The following is a 15,236-nucleotide window of genomic DNA, read 5'->3' as shown; positions in this document are numbered from 1 at the left end:
TTCTAACCCAAAACACTATTCGTAATGGTAAAATAGAGTATTGATAATGTTGGCATTTCCTTTGTCAACGTTCTAAAAATGTAGACTTTTGAATGTGTCGACAGTAATAATGACATTCTGCTCTGTACCCTAAGGCTACTCTTGAAACTCTTCACGCTAGAGACTAGAGAACTTTTACAGACTGTTCCACGGAATATTAGACATATTGTAGACCTCAATATGTCGACACCAACGTGTTGACACACACTAGGCCGACATTGACAAAAGGCTGAGATGCATTAGGTATACACCGACAAAATGTTGGCATCTACTAGGTCCACATTGGCAAAAGATCGACACAAGCAAAATGTCAACCTAAATATGTTGATTGCATGAAATGGCCGACATGAGTTTTTCTTTGTGTCAGTGTTGACACCTTCCAACATGGGCCCCCAATTTTTGTAGCGCTATATTTGGGAAAGATACGGAAAGAGAAAGAATTTTTCGAATCATTTATTTGTGCCCAACATGATGCCACTGGGGATCTCTTTGCCAATGAGGCAGATATGGGCACAAAGGGGCATTAGTGTGCAACGCTGACTGTTGGATGGAACTGGTGCAAATACATTCTATGATGATGATGATGATGATGAAGAAGAAGAAGGCATCAGCATATTAAGGGGGAAATTTACTAAAAAAAATTAGTGAAAAAAAATCGTATTTTCTTACGAATACGTATACGAAGAAGCCCTGGACTATGGCGGATCAAGACTGAAGAACTTCCATGGAGGACCTGGGTGAGTAGGATTTCCTTCCACAGGTCCACCATGGATTTCTTCGGACCCTGGACCGGACGACGCCGCCGACATGGAGATCGACATGGTGAAGAATGCCGACATAGATCCGGACCAGGACAAGGCACCGGATCAAGACCCTGGGACCTACCTATGGGATCAAGATAGGTAAATATCAGTATGTGTGTAATGTACTGTATGTATTAAAGTTTTATTTTTATTGTGTGTCAGTGTGTTTATTTAACTATTTTTTTAACTGTGGAACTCCAAGTCCCAGCTTGCGGGGGAGGCTTGCTGGGACTCATAGTTCCACAGTTTTAAACAATAGTTTTTTTTACACCATTTTATCAGCCCCGTGACCACCCCCCAGGGTCACCGGGGACAGCACCAGGCTTCAGCCTGGTCAGGTAAGTCCTGTCAGGGGGTTAATGCTTTGGACTTGTATAAAAAGTCTCCCTCTGGCTGTGGCATTACCCTGCTGGCTGGTTTGGCCTGGGGCTGGTTCTTAAAATATGGGGGACCCCTAGTCATTTTGTCCCTCGTATTTTGGGAACCGGACCTGGAGCCTGGGGCTGGTTGTTAAAAATCGGGGAACCCCTATTTGTCGGGTTCCCTGATTTTTAGCCTTTCAGTCTAGTGCTGGTTACAGCTGTGGGGGGGACCCCACGCTGTTTTTTATTTATTTATTTTTCTATTTTTTTTTTACACTAAAGCCTGCACGGATCTGACTGATCCGTGCAGGCTTAAAGCAAATACGACAGGAAAATAAGGTGTATTTTCCTGCCGTATTTTCGTGGCTGTTTCACGCCAATTAGCAGCCGTATTATCAATACGGCTGCTGAGTAAATCAGGAACCACCGTTCTTTTGAATGGTGATTCCTGTCGTATTCTATCGATGGTGTAGACATTCATATTTGTAAATACAAATACGAATGTCCCATCATTAAGAATATGAAAATAAGTTTTTTTGGCATAGTAAATGCCAAAAATACGTATACACCAAAAAAAATAGATACGATTTTTAGTAAATTTCCCCCTAGGTCTCAGTTCTTTTTTTCTTTACTGACAGGTTTAGCAGCCTGACTGCTCTCTTGCTCAGCACTCTGGGAGAACGTGGCTGGTACGCTGTGCGCTGTGATTGAAAGGACGCATTAACCGTACACAGCCGCAGCTCAGCGGGGTCACTACAAGCCTGACATCTAAAGAAGAGATTTTGCAGTGGGAATAACATTTCACAGCCGCTAAGCTGCAGCTTTTTTAAATATGTTAGAAACCGGGGAAAAAACACGATAGATAAAAAAAAAAAGATTTTTTTTTTATATTTTCCCAACATCCCCCGGGGATGCTGTTGGGATTCTGAAATATTTATTGTGTTTGAGGATGAAACGCTCATTGGAAGACCTTCCTGTGTGCACTGTTGTTATGTCAGCGGGGCCGGCCATATATTACAGAAAGCGGTCTTGTATCTCTGTCCAATAAACAATTACCCTCTGTGCACACAGTCTATTTATACACTTATGTATTACATGCTGCATACTTCTGCTTTGTACTTGAGATGTGTGTCCGTATTTTTGTGTGTTGAAATATGAAAGGAGTCTATTTATGTCGATTTTATCTTTCCAAGGCTTAGTACATCTGCCCTGTAGTAGTTAGTGGAAGCATATGATCTCTGTATATATTTATAAGATGTGGACAGTTAGTGGAATCATGTGATCCGTGCATATTAGATGTGTGGACAGTTTGTGGTAGATCCATGTGTACAACATGCAGTTAGTGGTAGCATTTGACCCCCATGTTTAACATGCAGTTAAGGTTAGCATGTGACCCCCATGTATAACATGCAGTAAGTGGTAGCATGTGACCTTGAGAATTGTAGTAGTAGTACGTTTATTAATAAGGCGCCGCAAAGTGTCCGCAGCGCCGTACATAGAAAACAAAAAACTAATACAAGGTAACGTACAAGGTGTGTTGAAAAATACAGTATAAATAGGGGTATAGCTGGTAGAACTAAAATCAGCATCAGTTCAGAAGTAGGTGTCAAAATTGTCGAGGAGACTGAAGATGAAGTAGAGGAAGGGAAGAACAGGACAGGAGCACAGGTGAGGTAAAGAGGTAGGGTGAGTACGTGAGGAAGGAGGGCCCTACTCATAAGAGTTAACATACTAAAAATAGGTGGGTGGACGAACGAAAAACAACAGGATAAGTAGGAACGGAGGGGAACGGAGGCAGGATAGGAGGATCAAAAGAGGTTAGGAGGAGGGATAGGCTAGTCGAAAAAAGTGGGTTTTGAGGGAGCGCTTGAAGGAGGTAAGGGAATCAGAAAGCCTGATGGGTGGCGGGAGGTTGTTCCAGTGCAGGGGGGCAGCGCGAGAGAAGTCTTGGACACGGGAGTGGGAGGAGGTGATTAGATGAGAGGTCAGTCGGCGGTCAGCGATGGAGCGAAGAGGACGGGAGGGAGTGTGGATAGAGATCAGTGAAGAGAGGTAAGGAGCGGTGGAGGAGGAGAGAGCCTTGTAGGTGGTGGTGAGGAGTTTAAAGAGAACTCTGAAAGGAATGGGGAGCCAGTGAAGACATAGACAGAGGGGGGAGGCGGAGGTAGAGTGGCAGTAGAGGTGGAGAGGTGCGAGGCGGGTGAGAGGTAGCCCAGAGAGAAGGATGTTGCAATAGTCAAGGCGCGAGATGACGAGAGTGAATGAGAATTTTGGTCGCGTCAGTGGAGAGGAATGGTCTGATGCGTGAGATGTTGCGTAGGTGAAAGCGGCAAGACTGTGAGAGAGCACGAATGTGGGGGGTAAAAGAGAGGGAGGAGTCAATGATGACACCGAGGCAGCGCGTTTGGTCGGTGGAGGTGATCTCGGTTTCACCAATGCTGATGGAGATAGTGGGAGAAGAGAGGATGTTCGGGGGATGGAAGATTAGAAGTTCAGTTTTAGCCATGTTTAGTTTCAGGAAGCGTTGGGTCATCCAGGCTGAGATGGCCGTGAGGCATTCGGAGACCTTGGACAGGAGTGATGGGGATAGGTCGGGGGAGGAGAGATAGATTAGAGTATCATCAGCATAAAGGTGGTAATGAAAACCATAGGAGCTGATGAGGGTGCCCAGAGAGGTGGTGTAGAATAACAGGCAATTAGTGGTAGCATGGGATCCCCGTGTGTAACATGCAGTAAGTGGTAGCACATGATCCCCGCCTGTATAATGCAGTTAGTGGTAGCACATGATCCCCGTGTGTATAATGCAGTTAGTGGTAGCATGTGATCCCCGTGTATAGCATGCAGTTAATGGTAGAATATGATCCCTGTGTATAACATGCAGTTAGTGGTAGAATATGATCCCTGTGTATAACATGCAGTTAGTGGTAGGATGGGATCCCCATGTATAACATGCAGTTAGTGGTAGCACATGATCCCTGTGTATAACATGCAGTAAGTTGTAACATGGGATCCTTGTGTAGAACATGCAGATAGTGGTAGCACATGATCCCTGTGTATAACATGCAGTTAGTAATAGCATGTGATCCCCGTGTAGAACATGCACTTAGTCTTAGCACATGATCCCGGTGTATAGCATGCAGTTAGTAATAGTATATGATCCCTGTGTAGAATATGCAGTTAGTGGTAGCACGTGATCACTGTGTAGAACATGCAGTTAGTCTTAGCACGTGAACCCTGTGCATAGCATGCAGTTAGTAATAGCATGTGATCCCTGTGTAGAACATGCAGTTAGTGGTAGCATGTGATCCCTGTGTATAACATGCAGTTAGTAAAAGCACGTGATCCCTGTGTAGTACATGCAGTTAGTAATAGCATGTGATCCCTGTGTAGAACATGCAGTTAGTAATAGCACGTGATCCATGTGTAGTACATGCAGTTAGTAATAGCATGTGATCCCTGTGTAGTACATGCAGTTAGTAATAGCATGTGATCCCTGTGTAGAACATGCAGTTAGTGGTAGCATGTGATCCCCGTGTATAACACGCAGTTAGTAATAGTACGTGATCCCTGTGTAGTACATGCAGTTAGTGGTAGCATGTGATCCCTGTGTAGTACATGCAGTTAGTAATAGCATGTGATCCCTGTGTAGTACATGCAGTTAGTGGTAGCACGTGATCCCTGTGTAGTACATGCAGTTAGTAATAGCATGTGATCCCGGTGTAGAACATGCAGTTAGTGGTAGCATGTGATCCCTGTGTATAACATGCAGTTAGTAATAGCACGTGATCCCTGTGTAGTACATGCAGTTAGTGGTAGCACGTGATCCCTGTGTAGTACATGCAGTTAGTAATAGCATGTGATCCCTGTGTAGTACATGCAGTTAGTGGTAGACTAAGCAGGGTATTTGGGGAACTGTCAGCAGTATTACCTGTCACTTTTTTACGCTGCTTCATTTCTCTTTGTAGTTGAAAAGTCAAATGCAAAACCCACTCAATCTACATACTACTGTATACTGTACTGTGGGAAGATCTGGATATATTATATGTGCAGTTCCTCCTTTCCTGACTTTACTCTTTCATGTTTCACACTACAAAATGTCACCAGGAGATTTTACAGCTTTCACAGTCTCTGCGCAAATTGTCCAGAACGCTTTAATCCCCAGCACAGATCTCTGCAGAACAGTCTGTATTACTCCGGCTTCTTAACTATTGTGTGACTGCTCTCCGGAGAGAGTCCCCCTGTTACATCTGTGTGCAGAATGGGGTGCACTGCTGCAGCTATCTTATCATCCTGCCAATCACACCTGCTTATGGGCACTACCCTCGGATGCCACATTAGGTTGCTGTAGATACAACTGTGCTTAAGGCACCATCTGCAGCTTATGTGCTGACAATAGGCTTCTCTGAAATGAGCATGCCTCTATAAAGTAACCCCAATCTGGATAATATTAAAATCCTCAATTGACCCCACCCTCTATCCCGTCAATTTTTTCTTATACAGACATTTTGGATCTTATTCAGTAACGCCACAAAGCTCAGATTTGATTATCAAACACAGTGGGAGAGATTCTCTAAGCTTCAAAAGTGATAAAAATGAGAGTGATAAACAGCCAGCCAATCAGCTCCCGCCTGACATTATTCAAACACAGTCTGTGACATGACAGGTAGGAGCTGATTGGCTTCCTGTTTATCACTCTCCATTTTATCACTTTTGAAGCTTAGAGAGTCTGCCCCTTAATCACTAAACTGCGCTCAATTATTTGTATATGCTGGATCAATAAATAATATGACCCACCCCCCGCGCATTCTTGGCGCATGCTTGCACTCAAGCACTGGGCTGATCAGTTACTATAGCATCCAATGATTTGCTGATGGGCTTCCGACGTCCAGCCCTACGGCAGACATTACTTCCTCTCTTCTCCGCATTCTCTCTGCCCCCCCCCCCCCCCCCAGGGGAGCTGTACAATGTCAAACGATTTCTTGGTAGTGGAAACTAGGACATGGCTTACTGTGTTCCATCACGCTTAGTAACATGTTACTAGGACAAGAAGCAGCTGTCATGTACAGTAATTGTGCTGCCGGCGTGCTGCAGCCATGGACGCGATGCTGGCGCAGGAGAAGGGAAAGGGCTTTTGTCACAGGCGCTCAGCATCTTACAAAATGTAATATCTTACAAGACTGTAAAGGAATCACTGTGATCTCTGAACCCTCGCTCATCTGACATCTCAGGATCCACCAACATGAACATATCAGGGATATTACATTTATCTTCCAGGCGTTCTGTGGTTTCGTAAACACAAAAAAGATTATTTACCACAAGGCGACTGTTGTTTTTCCCTCGATTATACAATTGCTGGCCAATGATGTTGACTGAAGGGAGCTGGGGCTGATTATGTTTTCTTCACACAGGAAGCCAACAGAAGGGGTTGGACTTCCAGGACCACATTACCCAGTGCCACAGGATTCACCAAGCTCCATTGCCCACTCTGGAGGTCTGGTGTCCATCTATAACTCTACAATAAAGGTCCATGGAGACCTTCAGTCACCTATGCAAGAAGCCACCTTCAGCAACGCAGTATGGAAAACAAACTCAGCTTAGAATGATCCGGCTCTGGTCTTTCGGTAATTTCTGTTGGTATGGGTTGTAGGTCTTTGAAGATGATGTCATTAAAGGAGAGGGCATTATAAGGGAAATCGTCACACACCTTCCACCACCACCAAACTATCCTTGTGCCTACAGACATGTCCCAGTCCTGTAGAAAGACATTAGCAAATATCGCAAACCATTGAATTCATAGTCACACATTTCACATTGAATCTATAACATGTAGACTCTTTCTATAGAAATGTGATCTTAGTATTATCCAATTATGCACAGAGAGTTCTTTACCAGACATCTTCACGCCTACCTGTCCTGAACCACCTTCAACCTTGAGGTCTGATGAACGAGTTTCTGTTGCCTTGGTTTGTTCCTTTGAAACCACCGGTCTTCTAGAGGTCCTCTAATTCATCGATACTGGCATCTGTGCTCTTCATAAGTCACTTGTATGGCTGAACAGGGCCATCTTAACAGCAGTGTTGGCCCCTGGGTAAAACAAAGCACTGGGGCCCTTACCCATTCTCCCCTCCTAGGGGTGTGGGGGGGGAGGGGTGCTATCAGCAGCAGCTTTGATGTCCCACGGGTGGCAGGGGGTGCTCTATCTTCCATTCAACATGTAGGACCTGGAGCAGTAACTTCTGCTAATTACTCGTTTACTGCACAGGTGGTGGGAGGGAGAACACTAACGTGTGGAAGGGGGCACTGAGCTGAATGAAGGGTCCCTTGTAAATGACTTTCAGGGAGGTAGGGGGTGTTTTATGCACAGGGGAGGGTTGGATAATGGAGTGGGCTTAATATTCGTCATTTTCCGGTGGAAGTGCAGCTTGTTTGACTGCAGATATCGCCATTATCTGGAAATAGATTTCTTAGCCTTCAATAGTATAAAAACCTAGAGTCCCAACTTTCAGGAGGTGCTGAGGACTTGGGGATCAGAGATCAGGAGCCAGAGCAATCCATTGATAAAAATCTAAACCTGTACACCAGACGTTTGGAGCTGGAGCAGGGACCGGCTGCTGGAAGGCTGATATCTTTGGTTTTGGGCATAATAGAGACAAGCCGCTAGTGTCGACAGAAAGGGGAGAGTCCCAGCTCTCAGGAAAACTCTAAGGGGCAGATTTATTAAGCTTGGAGAAGAGATAAACTGGAGATAAAGTGGAGAAAAGGTAAAAGGAGATAAAGCACCAGCCAATCAGCTTCCAACTGTCTTTTTCAAACACAGCTGATTGGCTGGTGCTTTATCTCCTTTTACCTTTTATCCGCTTTATCTCCAGTTTATCTCTTCTCCAAGCTTAATAAATCTGCCCCTAAAGGCCCCCATACATTAGTCCGACTTGTCCTAAGGACAAGTCGGACCTGATTCCCCCCTGCAGCTCCCCGGGGGGCGGACACACGATTTGGCACTTGATGTGCCAAGTTTTGCAAATGATACATCGCATTCGATGTATCATTTGCAACTCCAGGGGAGCTGCAATGTGAAGGGAGCAGGGGGCAGGGGGACATTGAGGCGGCTGGGGGGACGGACGCTGCGGGGGACACAGATGCGGCAATTACTTACAGCTGAGCCGGGCAGGGGGAGCCGGGAGCTGTCTGTACCGAAGAAAAAAAAAAAGCCCATACAATGAATGGGCAGCCTGTGATTGGCTGCTGAGCGCTCTCTCAGCTAATTGCTGACTGGCTGAGAGAGAGCTCAGCCAATCACAGGCTGCCCATTCATTGTATGGGCTTTTTTTTTTTTCCTTTCCGTACTGACAGCTCCCGCCGGCTCCCCCTGCCCGGCTCTATGCCGCCTGTGTCCCCCGCAGCGTCCCCAGCCCCCCCTGCTCCCTCTACCGCCGCGCCGCCCCACTAGGTCCCAAGTCGGGTGGTCGGACGTGCAGCAGGTCCGACCACCCGACGCAGATCTGATGCGCACGGGACCGCGCATCGGATCTGAGGGGACATCAAAACTAGCCGATTTTGGTCCGATTTTGGCCAGATCCGGCTGATCTGGCTGAAATCTGACCAAAATCGGCTAGTGTATGGGGGCCTTAAGTCAGAGAGAACTTGAGAAATATGACTGGGAATTGCAATTAACAGGTCGGATGTGGACTGCTGCTTTGAAGTTGGATGTCTCCAGTTCCCCAGGGCCGATTTTCAAAATTCTGGTATCTCTGGAAAAAGGGGATCCTCAGCTCTCAGCACCCTTATACACCTGGGTCCCCTGGGCAAGTGCCCATTAAGCCCATACGAAAAGATGGCCCTGTGGCTGAAGGACTTGGACATAGCCGGACTGATGGGAAAGTCCCACCAGACCAATATCTGTACGTTTGAGTCTTGACAGTGTTCTAATGGCTCAGAACATCGATTTGAAGACTTGTTACATGTAGCCACTTGTCAGATCATCTTCCTTATTATCTGCTGACGCGTCTGCCAATATCGTCACTTGATTCTGGTAACCATCTGTAATCTCTGGTAGAACTTGGTTCATGACTAGTTCTACTAGACCAGAGATAGACCATTGTTGCACTGAGGTGAAATTTATCTTTTCCCAGTTAATAAGCTCATAGGCCAGAAGTTGTTGGGGAACAGTTGTGTCATTAGCTGACCAGATAATTATGAATGTTCACCAGAGAGTCAATTATTTGTATATGCTCGATCAATAAATAATATGACCCACCCCCCGCGCATTCTTGGCGCATGCTTGCACTCAAGCACTGGGCTGATCAGTTACTATAGCATCAAAAGATTTGATGATGGGCTTCCGATGTCCAGCCCTACGGCAGACATTACTTCCTCTCTTCTCCGCATTCTCTCTGCCCCCTGCCCCCCCCCCCCCCCCCCCCCCCCCCCCGGGGGAGCTGTACAATGTCAAACGATTTCTTGGTAGTGGAAACAAGGACATAGCTTACTGTGTTCCATCACGCTTAGTAACATGTTACTAGGACAAGAAGCAGCTGTCATGTACAGTAATTGTGCTGCAGCCATGGACGCGATGCTGGCGCAGGAGAAGGGAAAGGGCTTTTGTCACAGGCGCTCAGGATCTTACAAAATGTAATATCTTACAAGACTGTAAAGGAATCGCTGTGATCTCTGAACCCTCGCTCATCTGACATCTCAGGATCCGCCGACATGAACATATCAGGGATATTACATTGATCTTCCAGGCGTTCTGTGGTTTCGTAAACACAAAAAAGATTATTTACCACAAGGCGACTTATTTTTCCCCATGATTATACAATTGCTGGCCAATGATGTTGACTGAAGGGAGCTGTGGCTGATTATGTTTTTTTCCCACAGGAAGCCAACAGAAGGGGTTGGACTCCCAGGACCACATTAACCAGTGCCATAGGATTCACCAAGCTCCATTGCCCACTCTGGAGGTCTGGTGTCCATCTATAACTCTACAATAAAGGTCCATGGAGACCTTCAGTCACCTATGCAAGAAGCGTAGCCACCTTCAGCAACGCAGTATGGAAAACAAACTCAGCTTAGAATGATCCGGCTCTGGTCTTTCGGTAATTTCTGTTGGTATGGGTTGTAGGTCTTTGAAGATGATGTCATTAAAGGAGAGGGCATTATAAGGGAAATCGTCACACACCTTCCACCACCACCAAACTATCCTTCTGCCTACAGACATGTCCCAGTCCTGTAGAAAGACATTAGCAAATATCGCAAACCATTGAATTCATAGTCACACATTTCACATTGAATCTATAACATGTAGACTCTTTCTATAGAAATGTGATCTTAGTATTATCCAATTATGCACAGAGAGTTCTTTACCAGACATCTTCACGCCTACCTGTCCTGAACCACCTTCAACCTTGAGGTCTGATGAACGAGTTTCTGTTGCCTTGGTTTGTTCCTTTTAACCACCGGTCTTCTAGAGGTCCTCTAATTCATCGATACTGGCATCTGTGCTCTTCATAAGTCACTTGTATGGCTGAACAGGGCCATCTTAACAGCAGTGTTGGCCCCTGGGTAAAACAAAGCACTGGGGCCCTTACCCATTCTCCCCTCCTAGGGGTGTGGGGGGGGGAGGGGTGCTATCAGCAGCAGCTTTGATGTCCCACGGGTGGCAGGGGGTGCTCTATCTTCCATTCAACATGTAGGACCTGGAGCAGTAACTTCTGCTAATTACTCGTTTACTGCACAGGTGGTGGGAGGGAGAACACTAACGTGTGGAAGGGGGCACTGAGCTGAATGAAGGGTCCCTTGTAAATGACTTTCAGGGAGGTAGGGGGTGTTTTATGCACAGGGGAGGGTTGGATAATGGAGTGGGCTTAATATTCGTCATTTTCCGGTGGAAGTGCAGCTTGTTTGACTGCAGATATCGCCATTATCTGGAAATAGATTTCTTAGCCTTCAATAGTATAAAAACCTAGAGTCCCAACTTTCAGGAGGTGCTGAGGACTTGGGGATCAGAGATCAGGAGCCAGAGCAATCCATTGATAAAAATCTAAACCTGTACACCAGACGTTTGGAGCTGGAGCAGGGACCGGCTGCTGGAAGGCTGATATCTTTGGTTTTGGGCATAATAGAGACAAGCCGCTAGTGTCGACAGAAAGGGGAGAGTCCCAGCTCTCAGGAAAACTCTAAGGGGCAGATTTATTAAGCTTGGAGAAGAGATAAACTGGAGATAAAGTGGAGAAAAGGTAAAAGGAGATAAAGCACCAGCCAATCAGCTTCCAACTGTCTTTTTCAAACACAGCTGATTGGCTGGTGCTTTATCTCCTTTTACCTTTTATCCGCTTTATCTCCAGTTTATCTCTTCTCCAAGCTTAATAAATCTGCCCCTAAAGGCCCCCATACATTAGTCCGACTTGTCCTAAGGACAAGTCGGACCTGATTCCCCCCTGCAGCTCCCCGGGGGGCGGACACACGATTTGGCACTTGATGTGCCAAGTTTTGCAAATGATACATCGCATTCGATGTATCATTTGCAACTCCAGGGGAGCTGCAATGTGAAGGGAGCAGGGGGCAGGGGGACATTGAGGCGGCTGGGGGGACGGACGCTGCGGGGGACACAGATGCGGCAATTACTTACAGCTGAGCCGGGCAGGGGGAGCCGGGAGCTGTCTGTACCGAAGAAAAAAAAAAAGCCCATACAATGAATGGGCAGCCTGTGATTGGCTGCTGAGCGCTCTCTCAGCCAATTGCTGACTGGCTGAGAGAGAGCTCAGCCAATCACAGGCTGCCCATTCATTGTATGGGCTTTTTTTTTTTTCCTTCCGTACTGACAGCTCCCGCCGGCTCCCCCTGCCCGGCTCTATGCCGCCTGTGTCCCCCGCAGCGTCCCCAGCCCCCCCTGCTCCCTCTACCGCCGCGCCGCCCCACTAGGTCCCAAGTCGGGTGGTCGGACGTGCAGCAGGTCTGACCACCCGACGCAGATCTGATGCGCACGGGACCGCGCATCGGATCTGAGGGGACATCAAAACTAGCCGATTTTGGTCCGATTTTGGCCAGATCCGACTGATCTGGCTGAAATCTGACCAAAATCGGCTAGTGTATGGGGGCCTTAAGTCAGAGAGAACTTGAGAAATATGACTGGGAATTGCAATTAACAGGTCGGATGTGGACTGCTGCTTTGAAGTTGGATGTCTCCAGTTCCCCAGGGCCGATTTTCAAAATTCTGGTATCTCTGGAAAAAGGGGATCCTCAGCTCTCAGCACCCTTATACACCTGGGTCCCCTGGGCAAGTGCCCATTAAGCCCATACGAAAAGATGGCCCTGTGGCTGAAGGACTTGGACATAGCCGGACTGATGGGAAAGTCCCACCAGACCAATATCTGTACGTTTGAGTCTTGACAGTGTTCTAATGGCTCAGAACATCGATTTGAAGACTTGTTACATGTAGCCACTTGTCAGATCATCTTCCTTATTATCTGCTGACGCGTCTGCCAATATCGTCACTTGATTCTGGTAACCATCTGTAATCTCTGGTAGAACTTGGTTCATGACTAGTTCTACTAGACCAGAGATAGACCATTGTTGCACTGAGGTGAAATTTATCTTTTCCCAGTTAATAAGCTCATAGGCCAGAAGTTGTTGGGGAACAGTTGTGTCATTAGCTGACCAGATAATTATGAATGTTCACCAGAGAGTCAATTATTTGTATATGCTCGATCAATAAATAATATGACCCACCCCCCGCGCATTCTTGGCGCATGCTTGCACTCAAGCACTGGGCTGATCAGTTACTATAGCATCAAAAGATTTGATGATGGGCTTCCGATGTCCAGCCCTACGGCAGACATTACTTCCTCTCTTCTCCGCATTCTCTCTGCCCCCCCCCCCCCCCCCGGGGGAGCTGTACAATGTCAAACGATTTCTTGGTAGTGGAAACAAGGACATGGCTTACTGTGTTCCATCACGCTTAGTAACATGTTACTAGGACAAGAAGCAGCTGTCATGTACAGTAATTGTGCTGCAGCCATGGACGCGATGCTGGCGCAGGAGAAGGGAAAGGGCTTTTGTCACAGGCGCTCAGGATCTTACAAAATGTAATATCTTACAAGACTGTAAAGGAATCGCTGTGATCTCTGAACCCTCGCTCATCTGACATCTCAGGATCCGCCGACATGAACATATCAGGGATATTACATTGATCTTCCAGGCGTTCTGTGGTTTCGTAAACACAAAAAAGATTATTTACCACAAGGCGACTTATTTTTCCCCATGATTATACAATTGCTGGCCAATGATGTTGACTGAAGGGAGCTGTGGCTGATTATGTTTTTTTCCCACAGGAAGCCAACAGAAGGGGTTGGACTCCCAGGACCACATTAACCAGTGCCATAGGATTCACCAAGCTCCATTGCCCACTCTGGAGGTCTGGTGTCCATCTATAACTCTACAATAAAGGTCCATGGAGACCTTCAGTCACCTATGCAAGAAGCGTAGCCACCTTCAGCAACGCAGTATGGAAAACAAACTCAGCTTAGAATGATCCGGCTCTGGTCTTTCGGTAATTTCTGTTGGTATGGGTTGTAGGTCTTTGAAGATTATGTCATTAAAGGAGAGGGCATTATAAGGGAAATCGTCACACACCTTCCACCACCACCAAACTATCTTTGTGCCTACAGACATGTTCCAGTCCTGTATAAAGACATTAGCAAATATCGCAAACCATTGTATTCATATTCACACATTTCACATTGAATCTATAACATGTAGACTCTCTCTATAGAAATGTGATCTTAGTATTATCCAATTTTGCACAGAGAGTTCTTTACCAGACATCTTCACGCCTACCTGTCCTGAACCACCTTCAACCTTGAGGTCTGATGAACGAGTTTCTGTTGCCTTGGTTTGTTCCTTTGAAACCACCGGTCTTCTAGAGGTCCTCTAATTCATCGATACTGGCATCTGTGCTCTTCATAAGTTACTTGTATGGCTGAAGGACTTGGACATAGCCGGACTGATGGGAAAGTCCCACCAGACCAATATCTGTACGTTTCAGTCTTGACAGTGTTCTAATGGCTCAGAACATCGATTTGAAGACTTGTTACATGTCAACCTTTTCCGCATAGATCTTTTCCTTGGTGCCAACTTTGTGCATGTCAATGTTTTCGGGTTGACACAGATATTGGTGACCCTGCTCTACAATGCCTAATGCATTATTAGCTCCTAATTACAAGCCAGGCTTCTGCTTCAATAGACTTGGGTTAAAAAAAAACATATTTCCTGAGATGTATAGGATAACCAATCTGTCCTTAAGTAAAGAGATGTTCTTTATGACCGCTAGGAGGCGCTGTCTCCCAGGTGAATCCTGGAGCCTGCAGGTGAGTCATTGGATTCCGCAGGTGAGTCACTGGATTCTGGACAGATTGCAGCACCTCCACCTACCTGTCACGGAACTCAGCACATTCCATCTGTCTGAGCAGTCTCTGCAGAGAGCAGTCTGGGAGGACTGTCAGGTTTATCCAGAACATCACATATACAGTAATGAACCTTAATATCCTGAAACGTCAGCTGAAAACACCCTGGGCCTGTTTATAATGACTTCCTTTATCCTATCTGCTGATTATATCTAATACCAGAGAACTGACATGGAAAATTCACCTTCACTAATTATAAAAAGAGATATTTGTATCACACGTCACACTAATTCACGTACACAATGTAATAAAAAACACAAACCACTGTAGTAATTCCTATGTGTATCATAGTTGCCTACCCTCCTGCATTCTGCAGGAGACTCCCTGACATAGCAGCAATCTCCCTCTCTCCCTCATTAGTCTAACAATCTCCCTCATTTCACCTAGCCCACATTACACTGTTACATTTTTTTGGGGGAAAAGGAATGAGAGATAGATACATTTACATTGATATATCAGCACCATTTCCCAGCACTTTACCAAGTATAGTAGCTCTTAATAACTGCGTTGGGGCTCATCTACATTTGGATATAAGTCATTTTAAAAGATTCCTCTCAGATGTAGCAGTACACACC

General features: G+C 46.2%; 1 long non-coding RNA gene across 1 annotated transcript in view; it reads left to right on the top strand.

The window, feature by feature from the left end:
- Window positions 1–14,890, top strand: part of LOC146049885 (uncharacterized) — a 46,607-nt gene extending 31,717 nt beyond the window's left edge. The window contains exons 2-4 of the long non-coding RNA XR_014466225.1: window positions 6,613–6,825; window positions 10,079–10,296; window positions 13,531–14,890. This is a non-coding gene — a long non-coding RNA (uncharacterized LOC146049885). The remainder of the gene's footprint in view (window positions 1–6,612; window positions 6,826–10,078; window positions 10,297–13,530) is intronic.
- Window positions 14,891–15,236: the final 346 nt, after the last annotated feature.

This window comes from Crinia signifera, chromosome 12 (assembly GCF_055691185.1).
Source record: "Crinia signifera chromosome 12, ASM5569118v1, whole genome shotgun sequence".
In the NCBI taxonomy this organism is placed as follows: domain Eukaryota; kingdom Metazoa; phylum Chordata; class Amphibia; order Anura; family Myobatrachidae; genus Crinia; species Crinia signifera.
The sequence above is the reverse complement of the archived record's forward strand: the minus strand, read 5'-3'. Positions and strand labels throughout refer to the sequence as shown.